At 49.2% G+C, this 13,061-nt stretch overlaps 1 long non-coding RNA gene across 2 annotated transcripts; it reads right to left on the reverse strand.

The window, feature by feature from the left end:
• Window positions 1-10,200: 10,200 nt before the first annotated feature.
• On the reverse strand, window positions 10,201-13,033 carry LOC309866379. 2 transcript variants are annotated; one of them, XR_014312619.1, is made up of 3 exons: window positions 12,688-13,033; window positions 11,783-11,980; window positions 10,201-10,403 (listed from the first exon to the last, which is right to left on the reverse strand). It is a non-coding gene; the product is annotated as an uncharacterized lncRNA (long non-coding RNA). The 2 variants fall into 2 exon arrangements; XR_014312620.1 differs by having other exon boundaries at window positions 12,683-13,011.
• Between the last annotated feature and the right edge of the window lie 28 nt (window positions 13,034-13,061).

The following is a 13,061-nucleotide window of genomic DNA, read 5'->3' on the forward strand; positions in this document are numbered from 1 at the left end:
TATTCTGTTCTGAGTTGGATCCCTGTCATCCGAGGTATGTAGTTTTGTGGTGCACAGGAGGGGATGGACATGTAGGAATGGTGTCTGTCCCCATGAGCTGCTGTAGCTGAGCCTTGGCTCCAACCAAGACATCATGCTTGCTCTCCCCTTGCAAGAGTTTCATGAGGATGCTTGTGATTCCCGGACAGACAGTCATAGCCCAGAGCAGCAACTTTAGAATCAAAGAGGCCTGAGTTCAATCCCAGCCCTGTAGCTTACCAACCATGTGATTTTTTTGAGCAAGTTACTTGTCTCTCAGAATTGGTTTCTTATTCGTAAAGTACAGGACAGAGCTAGGTTACAGGAACTTTGGGTTAAGTGAAATAGTGCATATATAGGTCTGCTACGGCATGCTGTAAGCACTTAATAGACGTCAGATGTTATTGTTCTTATTAACAGAATAATCTGGTTTCTAGTCCCAGCTTCCACCAACTTGAGCTTTGTGAATTTGAGGGAGGTACTTCACCTCTGTAGACATGTTTTTACATAAAACGAGAGAGTGAGTCTTGAGCCTTAATATTCCTTTTGGCTCTAGGATTCTATAATCCCTTTGACCCTCAAAGAATAATTCCACTTGCCATGAGATCCAACATTGGGATGATCAGATGAGGCGGCTGCCTATAGGGCAAGATGAGAGAGGCGGCCAAAAGTTCAGCCAGCTTCTGCAAACCAAAGCCTGGCTCTCTCTCTCTCCTCTGGCCTAGATCCCAGGGCAGCAGTGGGAAGGAGCTGTGGGGAGCTTGTCTGTGGAGCAGACTGGTAGGTAACTAATACCGAAGGAAGGAAGGTCAGGCCCTTAGGCCTACCTGAAAACCAGATTCAGAGGTCTGAAGGAAGGGGAAGCACTTAACAGGGCAAGAGTCTGTCCCAGACTGAGTCCCAGTGAGAAAGGAGGCTGTGAGAGGCTGAATATGCAGTTTCCAGAACTCTCTGAAGAGGTGATGTGCTCACTGGTTAAAAACCTAGCTTCCGGGCCAGATTACATTGGCTCTTCCACTTGCTATCTAGCTGTGTGATCTTGGTCAAAGTACTTAACCTCTCTGGGCCTCAGATTTCCCATTTGGGAAACAGGGGTAAGACTCATAGTTCTCCCTACTGGGTTCTTGTGGGGAATAAATGTATATAAGGACTTAGGAAAGTGCCAGGCATGTGATAAGTGCCGCATAAGGGCTGACTGTGAATATTTTTATGATATTGGGGAACAGGCTATTTGGGGCTTGTTACACTCAGGGCACCTTTGTGTGTAGGTGGGGGAGGGGCAATCATCCCCATGCTAGTTGTGGAGGTCTGGGGCATGGGTGCAGCTCCTATAAGACACCTTCTGGAGACTCCCCGGAAACAGCGGGATCATTCAAAATGTCTATTGCACACAACAGTGGTAGAATGTGCCAGAAAAATACAGTGCATTATCGTTACTATAGCTCCTCCACGCAGGGGCTTAAGGAAACTAAGTTTACACCATCCTTGATAGGGTTCAAATCCCCTCAAAGAGGAGTATCCTCCTCACCCATGAAGTGCAATTGAGTTTCTCAAATGAGCCAGCATTTTAGCATGATCTGAGGGAATAAGAACAAAAATTGGATGGGGCAGGTCAGTCCTACCACGAGCTGTGTGTGGGTAGGACCCTGGGTAGCAGACAAGAAGTTCTCAGGGTGCTTTGGGTGTAACGTGAGGATTACAGAGAATAAGGAGGGAAGCACTGGACAAAGGTGGCCTGCTTCAGCTTTGCCTTGGAGCCCCTGGGCCCCTGGGTCTGCAGAATTTGCATGGCCACAGCAGGTGAGGGCTGCCACTCTCGCCCTCCTCCCCTGGTGGACCTTATTTGCCAGGGGTAATGCAACTGGATGGAGCGTGGCTGCCTCCTAGTGGCCATTGTGCAGAAGTTCTCTTAGCAGGGGCAGACAGGAGGAAGATTTTACAAAAGCATTTGGATGGTGCTTTATAGTTACAAGGCACTGTCACAATCATGAGGCTGTAGCTTTTCTGCTTGAGAATGTCTCCCACATCCCCCATAGTCTTCAGCCACCTCAAGCATATGCACTCCAGCCTCTCCCCAGCCACCTCCAACACCCCACCCTTCAGTTTCCTTGACTCGTCTAATTTCTCCTTTTACGAGAGGGTCTGAACCCAAAATAAGGGAGGACCGGTGAGCTCCGACTCCTCCAGGGCCTTGGGTCCTTTCTCTAGCCAGAGGACTAGAGCGTGTGGCTTGGAAAATGACAGCCCCTTCCACTGGGCTTGTGTACACTCTCTCATCTTCACACGCCTGGACCCGCCTCGGGCCTAGAGCCTCTCTGAGCGGCATTTGCTCCCCAGCTACAAGCCCAGGAGTCTTTAGACTTTCAGTTCCCCTTAAAACCTGACCAGCTGCCACCAGTCCCTTGCCCAAACCAGCACACAAATGGCCCTTTCTCTGCTGCTACGGATACTAGTCCCACTTGGCCATTTGAGAGGCTTACCAACTATTTCTATAGCGAAGGGGGAAGCAGGTAATGAAACCCCCAACAGGGCAAGTTACAGAGGGTCCTGCACTTCCGAAGGTTGCACAGTCATGCCCCCCCATCTTTGGTTCCTAACTCTGCTGAGATCATGGGAAACCCCAAGGGGGAGGCTGCCATCCCCTGCCCTCCTCCATAGCTTCGCTCGGATGCTATCAGACCCGACAATAGTCTCCCTTGTGTGGAGAATATCCTAGAGGTTGTTGTTCTGATTGTCTTTCCACAGGAGAAGGTAATCTGAGAGTCATAGTGAGTATTTTGAGTGTTTGATGTGGAGTGTGTTTTGGCTTTTGATCTGTTGAGAAACCACTTAGAGACGGTTTCTTTGGGGCAGCATAAGCCAGCCATTAAAATGGTTTCATTTTTAGGATTAAACTTTGCTTCCCCAGGTAAGACAAAGCAGTTGAGCCTGTTGGGATAATGTCCTTCCTTTCCAAATGGGGCTTGGGGAGAATTAAGGCAAGGAGACGGAGGACGACGTGGAGGAGGCTGGCCCTTTTCCGATGGACAACAGCTGAGTCAGGACAGTGGGGGACTGACTTCCAGGCACAAAGTGGGATCACAGCAGAGGGCACCTCCTTTCTGATCCAATGGCACCCCAAAAGCCAACCCAATTCTGTCAGCTTTACCTCTCCTGGAAGCCTCAGCAGGTGCCCTGCTCAGGCAGGTCGTGACCCAAAAAAGAGAGAAATCCTGAGGCTGAGAATAGACATGAAGGAGAAGAGGGAATTTGGTTCCGCTCCCTTCTCTCTTAGCCCAGTATTTTAGCTTCTCTCCCCTGCCGGCTATTGGTATTTGATTCCATAGGACCATAATAGGTGAGACTAGAAAGGAGCTAATTAAAAGCCTTTAATTCCTCCAACGACTGCAGAAATCATCAGAAATACCCACCAAGGATTCATTTGCACTTGGATGCTTCTGAGGACAGTGACAGCCACACACTTGCCCTCTCTGGAAGGAAAGAACACCCTGAGAAGGAAACCTTGGGACCTACAAGAAGCTGTGTTGGCAAAAAACCCTGTGCCTACACCCTTCCCTTTTTTTTTCTTTTTACAGCTCCTTAACAACTGTGCCAATATTTGCCACAACTCGCTCCTTGCTTCTCTCAGATTTACCACTTCCTGTTTCCTGGGCTATGAGCACCGTGAGGTCCACTTTCCCTCCAAGTGCCCCAGTTCTGGCAATGGACGCAGTACCCTGCCCCACCCTACCCCCCTCCCCACCTCCCACTCTTGGCCACCTTCAGGACTCTCCGCTTCTGCAAGCACCATGGCTACCCCAACTGTGTTAGGGGTTGGTGGAGGACATTCTCCAAATAGCCTCTGTTAGCAAAACGCTGGTTGGGGAAGTTACTGGGGAGGGGGACTCCTAGACGAAGAACTAACTGCAAAACCATGCTGTAACTACGACCCTAGAGGCTGCTACAGATGGCCACTTCAATTTTTTAAACTCAATCTTGCAAACAAATACCCTCACAGTCCCTTTTTGTCCCTTTCCTTCCTGCCTGTTTTGAGAGAATGTGATGTTCATTGCGGTGGCAACAGATACGTTGATGGGGACAGGGAAGAAAGATGCAGGAAGCCTGGCTTTTGATGGCAGCATTGAGCCACTGAGTGAACTCTGGGATCACATACCTCCAGACTTCTGGTAGATAAAAGCATCTCCCTAGGGTGTAAGCCACTGTTGGTGGACTTTTGGGTTACTTCTAGTCCAAAGCATTGTAACCGATTTTCTTCCATGTAGGAGTGGAGTTAAGGGTGACTTAGGAAGGGATTCATCACCTCCTGGTGGTCAGTCGGGGCAGACTCAACTTCCCTGTGGAAAGGGGCAGAAAGCTCCATGGTGGATGGACCCACTTCACCTTACTTCATCGATTGGAGTCAGCCCATACTTATGGCGTGGCACCCGTGCGTCAAGCACAACGGGCAGGCGCCATGGCTAACATCAACAAAAGTGCACACAGTCCCAGTTCTCACGAAGCTTAGAATCCAAAGAGGGAATAGGACATTAATCAAATAGTAATCCTAACAAAAACATAATCAGAAGCTGAGCTAAATACTTGGAGAAGAGAAGTGGCTGCAGTGAGAACACGCAACACAGGACATACGATATAAAGCCTGGGAGACAGAAAGACAACCTTGAGAACGTGATCTTGAAACTGGGAGCTGGGGGCGCCTTCAACAGGGGGTCAAAGGCAGAAGGGGGAGAAAACATAGAGGTACAAGACCCCAGGATGCAGCCCCCAGGGCCCTGTAGCTGATTGCTACCTTGATTCAAGGACTAAGACAAGGACTTGGTGGGTAGAACAAATGGGCCCCTCAGGAAGTCTGCTTCATTACAGACCCATAAGGAAGGCACAGAGTCATTCCAGAGCCTGGCCCTGACTTGCACCGGTCACCTACACTAGGTCTGCCCTCCCTGAGTGCCTCTGAGTGTCTCACTCACAAGTATGGCATTCTCTCAAGCAGCTCCTGGTCATGAGAGACATATGCGCTGTTTTCCACTAGGCCTACTTCCCAGAGACCTTGGCATCCTAGGTGACAGACTTCCTAGCCAACCTCACTTCCCAGAGCCAGAAATGTCCTGACCAGGCCATGGCCATGAGAAACACCCGGGGCACTGCCAAGCATTTCAGCCCTGGAAATGTGCTGCAGACATGCCCGCCCTTGTTCATTTACTCACTCACTCACTCACTCACTCACTCATTTCATTCAGAAGTCGCCAGAGCGCCGCATCTCTAGCCTACTTCTTAGAAGATATTCTATACTATTCAATAAACCTCTGAAGTTACGAGACCAAAATTTGGAGTCAGCCTATACAGCTTTGGCAAGTTACTTATGTTTCCTCACCTGCAAATGCAAGGAATAACAGCTCCTACCCGGAAGGCTGCTGGGATTAATGAATGACTTAGCACAGTGCCCCCAATAGGGCAACTCTCACTCTTAGTATTTCTACTAAACTGCTGCGACACACAAGGCTGAGCCGCAACTCCAGGGGCAGCTGGAGGGAGCTACAAAGGAGAGGCCACAGAGGTGGGTCTGAGAGAGGACCAGGATCCTGCTGGAGAGGAAAGTGGGAAGGACTGTTTGGAGCGGACAGTGTTCTTGCTCAGTCCTTGGGGCTACCTGAATGGGCAGACACCCTGAGTCTTACCCATTGGTTCCTTCCTAAGCCACTTATGAGACCCTATGTTGGAGGCGGGGCTGGTAAGAGGGAGAGAGGGAAGGAAGAGGTAGCCATGATTTGCACAAGTGAGGTTGCCAAATATTGAATTCTGGACAAACAAGTTATCACTGTAACAATCAGGAAATCGATAACAGAAAAATTGCAGGTTTTAAGAATTATTGCCATTATTACTATTTTATTTGTCACTCTGAAGACAAGAAGATTGACAGTGGATTTCTGAGGCTGTTCTGAGAACCGGACCAGCTTCTCACTTCCTATTACAAGATGGGGTAAGCCATGCTGTGCCTTGTCTTTCGAGAGACCCTGGTCTTGTGTTATTGGTGACAAATTACATCAGTCAGTAAGCAATTTATAGAAAACTTCTGGAGATGGGCACCCTGACAGCCATAAGTGGTACTAAGGGAGAAGATGGAGAAACTCCAAGGAGCAGACCAAGAAGCAACTGAAACGGTTTCAGAGGCAATGGCTGAGGGCACCTGTGCTGTTCCCGCATAATTCTAGGCTCTTACCAGTGGGCTCAGAACGCACAGCCCAGAAACTCAACTCGAAATGGAGCCCATGGTTTGGACGGTGTTCATGCAGGGCCAGCCTGCACCCATCCAGTCTCGACACCACCCCCCAGCACTTTTCTTTTTTTAAATTCATCTAGCCAACGTATTGGACATCATTAGCTTCAGATGCAGAGTTCAGTAATTCATCAGTGGCATAGAACTCCCAGTGCTCATCATCCCCTCAGCATTTCTGAGAGTGCAATTTTACTTCCCTGCCATCTACCCCCACACACACACCCCACCAGACAGTTGAGTAGACAGCCCAGAAGGAAGAGCCCTGGCCTAGATGTCTGGAGGCCAGAGTGTGACCTCAACAAGTTGTCCCACTGACCCATCATTTATTCTCTGAGCTCTGTGAAGCTCAGTTTCCTCCCCTGTAAAACGAAGATTGCACTATATAAGGTCCGACAGCCCACGTGTTCAGGGAGAGGAGGTCTGGGGCTGAGCAATAGTGATCACTAACCTTATCAAGAATTTACCACCCAAGTGATATCTTAGTGCTTTATAGGCTGACCTTTAATCCTCTCTACAGCCCTGTAAGGCTCAGACACAGGCCCCAAGACTGTTTGAACAGTCTGCTGTTGATGCTTTGAAATTCTTCATTTTTTAAACAAAAGTCTCCCTTGTCATTTATTGGACCCTGTAAACTATGTAGCCAGTCCTGAGCTCAAGGTCTCCCCTTTACAGAAGCTGAGTAACCCTGGCAGGGCAGAGGCAGCACCTGGGAACCTGCGAGCAATGCAGAGTCCCAGGCCCAGCACGGCCTTCCAGAGTCAGAGTTGCACTCTAACAAGGTCAGGTGCGGAGTCTGCGGTCTCCATCACAGTCTGTTATTTTCTTCCCTGCTTGCACTTAACTGCAAACGTAGTTAAGTGAATTGAACAGGAAAGATCTCAATTTCGGATCTTCAAGAGAGAGTTTCACCTTGCTTGTGGAAGGTGGGCTTCAGAGGGCCCCCAAATCTTTGGCCAGCGTGGGCGGGCAACCCCAAAGGCTGTCCGAAGAGCCAGCTAATTCAGAAGTTGCACCGGCTCCGGGTCGGGCCTCCCGCAGGCGCTAGCGTGCCGGCAGGACTCGCTGGAGACCGCGGCGCAAAACTTAAGGAGGCACGCACTTTCAGGCGTGGACGCGGCACCTCCACGACTCCGAGGACCTCCTTAACCGTTGCGTCCTCGGCTCCTGCTCGCCCCGCCTTAGTCTGGCCAGGTGTACTTGGGCCTCTTCCAACAGCCGGCGTCTCGGTGCTGCGCCCGCCCACACTTTTCAGCATTGGGAACGCTTAGAAGCGCGGGGCTCGTGTCCCTCCAAGCTCTGGCTAGAGCACCTCGGTACCGGCAGCTCCCGAAGGGGGAGTGCGTGATGGCTCCGACTGACGGCTCAGCCCTCGCACCATCTCTTAGCATTTTTAACCTCGGGAACCCCGCAGCAACCCCCTACTCCTCACTTGCCCCTAAGTTCACAGCTCTCCCTGTTGGGGCAGGCTTCGCCCTCTTTTAATCTCCCCAGCAGCCGGCTCCACCCAGCAACAGATAGCCTCTCCCCAGGGCGGAGCTGGGTGTGTGGGGGCTGGGGACGTTTTCACGCCCGCCCGCCTGAGTGCAGGGGGCAGACCAGGCTGGAGATTGACTTGCTCCCCGGAATTCCGCTCCAGCCACATCACCTGGGAGAGGAAAGGGATTTTCCGCTCCCCACCCCACCCTCCACTCCCCGCAGCTGTCGGGGAGAGTTCCTCCTTTCCTTCCCTTCCTTTCTTCTTTCTCCCTCTCTTCCCTCCCTTTCTTTTTATTTATTTGAGAGAGAATGAATGAGCAGGGGTAAGGACAGAGGGAGAAGCTAGTAGACTTCCCGCTGAGCAGGGAGCCTGAGGGACCCTGAGATCTTGACCTGAGCCCAAGTCACAAGCTTCAGGGACTGAGCCACCCAGGCACCCCAAGAGCAAAGATTTCTCAAATGAGGCTTCTCTGACCCACAAACCGGAACCTTCTGGGGATGGGCATGGTCCCTGCTACTTTTGTATGAAATAGAAGAGGGTGCCTGCTGTGGGCAAAGGCAGTCTTGCTGGGATGTGTCCTGGCAAGTGGACAGAAGCTTATAACGTGAAGAAAAATACCCCCTCCCTTTGGGGAATGCAGCTCCGAGTTGGGGGCCTGTGTGGGGAGCATGACAATCGCCCAGGCTCTTGGTTCCGGTGTGCCCTCTTTATGCAGTAGGCAGGCAACCTGCATTGTTAGGGGGCGCTGAGGGGGGGTGGGGCTGGTAAAATCCGTACAGGTGATTCCAATGATTGGCCAGGTGGAGCCTCTGATGCCCTGGAGCAGATACCACCAGATGTGTGTGACACAGTGGCCAGCATGTGGCACCATGGCCACCCCCTTCTTGCTGGGGTTCCTCAGACATTCCCAGGCCAAGTTTCTAGAGTACTCCCCTTTTTCTTTTTTACACAAAATAAGCAAAGAGAGGGGCACCTGGGTGGCTCAGTGGGTTAAGCCTCGGCAGGCCTTCGGCTCAGGTCTTGATCTCAGGGTCCTGGGATTGGACTCTGTGCTCAGCAGGAAGCCTGCTTCTCCCCCCACACACCACCACCCCGGGCCTATTTGTGATCTCTGTCAAATAAATAAATAAAATCTTAAAAAGAAAGAAAGAAAGCCTAACCTCCAGGAATAACATTTAAAGAAGGGAGGGGAAGAGGGATGGGGGAGGAGAAGGAGGGGAGGGCCCTTATCTATATCAACCAGGTCCAGTTCTCTCTGCCATAGCAGGCTGAGTCATGAGAGGCATCCTGCCGCCCCCACTCCTGTCCACAGGACAGCTGCCCCAAGCATTTCTCCTTCAAGGCTGCCTTCTAGGGGCTAGGCAGGGTTGAGGGCCCTGCTGGGGAAGCAGGGGGTCTGGGCTGTCCCCAGACCAAAGGCTGGCTGAGCACCCTGGAGAGAGAGAGGGACAAGACTCTCAAGGAGGTTCAGCTTCACCTGTGGAGCAGGGAGGTGGGTTTCTGGGTGTTCATGAGAGGGCACTCCACCCGTCCATGCCAGGGAGGGTTCCAGGCTGGCCAGTGCTGGCATTGCCCTGTATCCTCCTTGAGCTTCTGAGAGGCAGCTGAGGGGGTGAGGTGGGCATATGAAAGAGCTTTTACTAGTCACACCTGGTAGCAAACAACCCTCCCCCAACCTCAGAGTCTACAACAACAAAGGCCTACTTCGCACTCACTTGGGCTGTAGTTCTCTTCCCAAATTGTCTGAGTTCCTGGACTCAAGTTGAGGAAGCAGTCCCTATTTGGGCCATGCTGGGCTTGTGGAAAGAGCAAAGGTGTAACCAGGTGATGGTGCTTAAATCTTTAGCTGTTTTATGCAGCCAGTCTTCCACTGGTCAAAGCAAGTCACATGGCCCATCCTGAGTCAAAGGGTCTGGGACATATGCTTCCATCATGGGCAAAAGACAGCGAATAATTGGGAACAAAAATGCAATGTACCTCAGTAGGCCCCCTGACTTAGACCAGGGGGATTCCTTCTCAGGAAGAGAGAATATCCTTGGGCCAAAGGAAACAGTGCAAAGTAGGGAAAGAACAAGGCTTGGAGTCAGATGGGTCTAGATTTTAACCTGGACTGAGACATGTACTAGCTTTGTGATGTTGGCCAAGTTATTTAACTCCTCTGAATCTTCGTTTCCATCTACAGAATGAGTATAATACCTAACTCACTGGGAATTGTTGAGGATTAGATGAGATGATATACACTACATCTTTGGCACATAGTAAGAACACAGTAAATATAAACTCCACTATTCTACCCACTGCCCAGCTTTGGCATTTTATCCATAACTACAGGGTACTTACAACCAATACTCCTACTGACCTCACAAGGTTGGGATCAAAGGGAAACAAGGTAATTTCTTGTGTCCTACTGTGTGCCAGGCACCTTGCTAGACAATTTACTTTCATGATCTCATTTATTTTGCCCAATAACCCTGTGAGGTACGTACTTTATTACCCTGTTTTACAGATGAGGAAAATAAGGATCAGAGAGGATAAGTAACTTGCCAAATTTCCTGCAGTGGCCAAAATAAGACTCGGAGATTCCAGAGCTCACATTCAAAAGCAGTGTTTTTCAAGAGTGGTCCATCTGGTACTGCTCTGTGACAAGAATGGAACAGAAATTGAGAATGTTTGGAAACTCTTAGGAGCAGAGCATTGCCACGACATTCAAGTGCACGATCAATGGTCTCATTGAATTATCATTTATCCAAAATAATAAGGGATGTGGTAGAATGTTTACGTATTGGGGTATTTATTATAGCATCATTCATACAGAGAAACAGGAAATTCAGCTTAAATGGAAACGATGAAATACATTATGATACAGGTATAATGAAATGTTATCCAACCATTAAAATTGTTTTTGAAAAAAATAAAAAATAAAATTATGTTTTTGAATTACTTTTAATGATCTGCTAAGATGCTTATTAGCTATGATAAATGACAAAAGACAAAGTTCAAGAATTTTTAAATAATAATATATGTGCATAAGTAAAAATACTTATCTGCCTGGATAATGGGATTTGGGTGGTCTTATCCTTTTTTGGTATTTTCTAAATTTTCTCTAATGAGCACAAAAATTATTTATGGTCAACAAAAAACCATAGAAAACATTGTTTAAAGCTTTTTTGGCTTTGCAGACAGAACTCTTTCCAGTCTGTGTAGTTACTCCCCAATGGCAGTCCTGCTCTGGGGCAGGACACTGCTGAAGGAAGTGCCTCTGCATTTGCAGAGAGCTAGCCTTGAAGTGCTTGCACTGTTAGCTTGTTTTCTGGTCCTGGTATTGCCGTTAACTGGCTGTGAGACCTTGGACAAGTAATTTTATTTTTCTTGCCTTTGGGAGTCCTCATTTATAAAATGAAGTGTCTAGATTGGATGATTTAAGGGTTAGATTCTGATTCTGTGATTCTAATACACTCATTAAGTCAATGCATTCATTGTAAGACTCCATGATTATCTTTCTCCACTGTGTGTTAAACAGTAGATTTTTATTTATAGCTAGACGAATGACTCTCTAGTGGTGGAATTTCACACTGGGCTATATGAATTACCTACAAACACTGACCATATAGCTCCCTACAACTCACACATTCTAGATATTATCTGACCTTCTGAGAGAGTCAGGGATCCTTCCACATTAGTCTAAGCCTTGAGAGAGAGGGGAGTGGTGTCTGCCTGGAAGAGCAAGATAAGCTCTTGTGTTCTGAGCTTCCTTCCCCTTCCTTCTCCCTTTCCTGAGTCTCAGCTATTCACCAGTGTCTGCTTCCTCTGTCTTCATCCTCTTCCCTATGGTTATATCGCGCTTATGTCAGTGTGGTTCCCTGGTGGGCTGGTGGCTTAGCCACTACCGCTGGGTGAGGAAGGAGTGTGACTCATGCCCTCCCTGAGTCTAGTGAGTCAGACTTGGGGTGGGCTGCACCAGGGGCTTCCCTAGGACAGGAAGCAGGTTATGTATGCAGGAGATGAACAGAACATACCTGGAGCCAAAGAGGATAAGAATTTCCCATTCTATCCTCTCATGTCTTAGGTTTGAGCCCAGCAAGATTTCAGAGCTCATAGGAGACTTTCCTCTTCATCTCAACGCAATAACTGAGAAGCAAGTGCATCATGATTAATATCCTAGCTTGTGTGACCTTGGGCAAGTTATAACTGCTTTTGAGTTTCAGTTTCCTTTGCTGGGGGAAAAAAAGAAAGGATAATAAACTCATTTAATGGAGCTGCTGTGCATTAAATAAAGCCTAACACCCACTACAGACCTGGCTTCAGAAGGTGAGTCTATGTTCATTCTGAAATGGTGCAGAAGCCCATTGCTTTTGGACTCATTGGGAGACTCGAAGGCAGTCAGTGAGAAGGCTGAAGTAGGGCTATTTGGGAATCGGCCCCAGGCTAGTTCTGAAATGCAGCCTGGGGTACTTCCTCCTGGCTGAAACTTTTCTTTCCTTCTAGGCTCTGAGGCCTTTCCCCTTCCCGGTGAACAGTCCTAAGTTCCACACAGTGCAAACAATGAACAGCCGAATGTGTCCTAAGGATTACTAGACAGAATCAGTATCACTATGTTTCCTCTTGTTTCAGACTCCTATCTCTTCTCATTTAAAATTTTTTTATTTTGTTCATCCTGGATTTTTTTGCATTATTTTTGATCTTCAAAAATATTGAGTTAAAATATAATTTATCTAGATTACCGAGTTCCTTGCATTCCCTTAAATTCTGTCCCTAATGACGTAATATCTCCAGCGGTAGCTTTTTTAGGGGGTTGGGGGGTGGGGTGGGAGGGTGTATTTTGGAAGCAATCTGTGCCTGCTTCTTTAAACCTGTGACCTTTTTTGCGGATGGGAATTTTACTGTATCCCCACCAGAGGCCAGGACGAAGTTCCCACCTAGCCTGGTTCCATCCAGTCTCCCACCGGCATTTCCACTCAGCTCAGGGGTGACTCCGAATTCCTGAAAATCCTCTGTTCCGTTTAATTCCGTAAATATTATTATTCAAGGGCCAGGCAGGCAGCTGGTTAAGGCTGGGGCCGGCGAATATGGGCGCAGATCCGACAGCGCGAGGCGCCGAGCGCGCTGGGGGCACCTGGATGGGGCACCCCGCCTGCCGGAGGCGACCCATCCAGGGCAGGGCGCTAAGAGCCGGCAGACTCTGTGCCCGGAGGCCTCACCGCGGACCCTAGCGCACCTTCGCGGAGGCAACCGCGTCAGAAACCCCGACCTGGAGTGACTTCCTGCCCGGGAGGCCCCGCGGCCTCCGGCTCTGGA

Source organism: Mustela nivalis (assembly GCF_964662115.1).
Source record: "Mustela nivalis genome assembly, chromosome: 6".
NCBI classification, from domain to species: Eukaryota; Metazoa; Chordata; class Mammalia; order Carnivora; family Mustelidae; genus Mustela; species Mustela nivalis.